This window comes from Protobothrops mucrosquamatus, unplaced genomic scaffold, assembly GCF_001527695.2.
Source record: "Protobothrops mucrosquamatus isolate PMUCROS unplaced genomic scaffold, P.Mucros_1.0 scaffold1499, whole genome shotgun sequence".
NCBI classification, from domain to species: Eukaryota; Metazoa; Chordata; class Lepidosauria; order Squamata; family Viperidae; genus Protobothrops; species Protobothrops mucrosquamatus.
The window spans coordinates 401,979-404,814 of NW_015387673.1; positions in this window are offsets into that span (position 1 = coordinate 401,979).

Sequence of the window (2,836 nt, forward strand, 5' to 3'; positions counted from 1 at the left end):
AAATAAATAAATAAATAAGTGCCATTGTAGTTTCAGTCACTAAATGATAATGATATTGATGATAACAACAACAATAATAATGTTGGAAGGGACCTTGGAGGTCATCTAGTCCAACCCCCTGCTCAGGCAGGAAACCCTACACCAGGGGTAGGCAACCTTGGTTCTTTTATGACTTGTGGACTTCAACTCCCAGAATTCCTGAGCCAGCATGGCTCAGCTTGGAAACCTCTCCCTTTCCCCTCAGCATGGCTGGCTCAGGAATTCTGGGAGTTGAAGTCCACCAGTCATAAAAGAGCCAAGGTTGCCTACCCCTGTGGTCTATACCATTTCAGACAAATGAGTTGTTAAGTCGAGGACTAACCTGTATTTGGAAACAAGGTTTACGGGGGTCCTACCCAGATTCTCCACAAAATTCTGCCATACTGGTGGCTAAGTCTGGATTTTGCAGATTTGAACAGTGTGTATAGCGTTTTGTGATGCCCTATAATTCTAGTGACACTAAAGCGATAAGTTTGATCTGCACCGTTCTTCATGGTTAGAAACTTTTGCTCATATTCTCCTTTTAAAAATAGGCCTTGCAAAGAGTTCAGCACCCATAAAAGAAGTAATGCAACATACTGTAGTTTATTATGTCCTCGTAATGAAACTTAAGTCGCTAGTCCTCTTGGAGGCAAAGCGGCATTGTTCCCGTAGACATTGCAAAATTTATAAGTTAGACTGCTAAAGAGTCAGATTCCAGCTTTTTTTAAAAAACAAAACAAAACTCCTCATACGTGTAAAAAAAAAAGTTTTTGCAGTGATGAATAAATTACAATTGGACGGACTGGATAAAAATTGTTTTGAAGCATAATGTGATTTTATTCGACTTGTTTAGGGATGAAAAAGGAATTTTGGGCCCTTCCTTGGGGATTTGGGTTTTATTTTATTTTTTGTAAAGCAACTTATCAGTTTGAACCTGGCTGAAAATATTGCCTTTGCTAATCGGCAAGGAAAGCTGAATTGTCCCAGAATTCCCCAGCACCACAGCAAAGAATTCTGGGATGTTTTTCTCAGTCTCTCCAGAGGAGGAATCTCATCTTTAAATCACTTGTTCTTAAAAAAAGGAAAAAAAATGAAGAGAATTGATCTAAGCTCAGCCTCTTGGCGATTGTCTCATTCAACCGTTTTTAGACAGATTGTTTTTTCCCAGAATTCCCTAGCAAGCGAAGCCTTTCCTGAGAATTCCAGGACTCTGTCCACACAGTTTAATAGTATCAAGATTCCCTTAATCTACTTCAGTGTTTGTCAACCTTGGCTGCTTTAAGATGCCGGGACTTCAATTCCCAGAATTCCCCAGTTCAGGCATCTTAAAGCTGCCAAAATTGAGAAAAAACTGGTCTACTCGGAAACATACTGTACAGAAATGGGACATTTTTGTGTCTCACCAGTTTATATTATAATCAGGGACAAATATTATAGCTTAAAAGGTTTTAGCATCCCTTTTTGCCCATAAACAAGTAGCTAGTCCTCAAGTTACGGCTGCAATAGAGCCCAACTTTGCTCAACAACGTCACAAGGCAGCTGTAAAATCAGGCACACCGTTTCACCTTTTTTTTTGCTGCAGTCGTTAAGCAAATCGTGCAGTCATTAAGTGGATCCAGCTTCTCCCATTGACTTTGTTTATCAGTAGCCAGCTGGCAAGGTTACAGACTGTGATCACGTGACCCTGGGATGCTGCCTCCGTCATAAGTACATGCCAGTTGCGAAGCCTCTGAATTTTGATCACGTGACCACAGAGATGCTGCAACGGTCCTGAAGTCTTTGCTGTTGTAACTTTGAACAGTCACTAAACAAGTCAAAGACTTACCTCTTATCCACATTAACCTTCCAAAATTAACACAGACCAACTATTTGTCTGAAACGGTATACAGTTTCCTACTTGAGCTGGGGGTTGGACTAGACGACCTCCAAGGTCCCTTCCAGCTGTGTTATCCTGTTCTACTGGACTACATTTTGTCTCCTCGGTTGAAATCTCCCTACCACTCGGTGCTGTTTGCCTGAGGACTAGCAGCTTGGTCAGACCAAACATTTCCACCTTTGTGCTTAGTCTTTGATGTATCCCGGCTTAGCCACCGGAACAGAATAACAGACTGGGTAAATATTAAGGAAAGACCACGTGTGTGTGTGTGTGTGTGTTTGCATTTTTAAATTTTATTTGTACCCATCACCCATGTTTGCAGCTGGTTTTTCATTTTGCAGGGAGCAAATATGAACAAGAAATAAAAGCGGTGACCCAATCTGCACCATTTAAAATATATATATATATTTTGCATCTGGAGAACCTTGCTGGAAAAGTTAAAATTCGCTTCCTTTCCACACCCACCCACCCACAGACACACACACACACACCTTACGCTCCTTACAATGAATGCAATATCCCAGCCTCCCATCTTTTATGGGTTTTTGCAATTGGCTTTAAATTGTAATGCCCTTGGAGAGGACACAACCTCATATTGCAACCCGGCACGCATGCGCAGGCCAGCCAGCCAGCCACGCACCCGGGCACCTACACAACACTCGCCCAAGCCCAATTGGGGCTCCTGTTCCCCCCCTCCCTTCCCCCAAGATTCAGGAAACCTCACCTTTTCCACTCCCCCAAAAATAAATAAATCATCATCATCATCTGATATTTAGTAAGTTCAGCTCCAGGTCTTAAAGAGACATAAGGCAGGATAGTTTTTATATATTTGCTTTAAGACCAGCATGCAAATGACACATTTCCAGAACACGGTTTTTGTTTTGTTGTGTTTGTGGGTTTTTTTTTTTTGCAGGCCTTTCCCTCCCCCCCCCTTCGCAA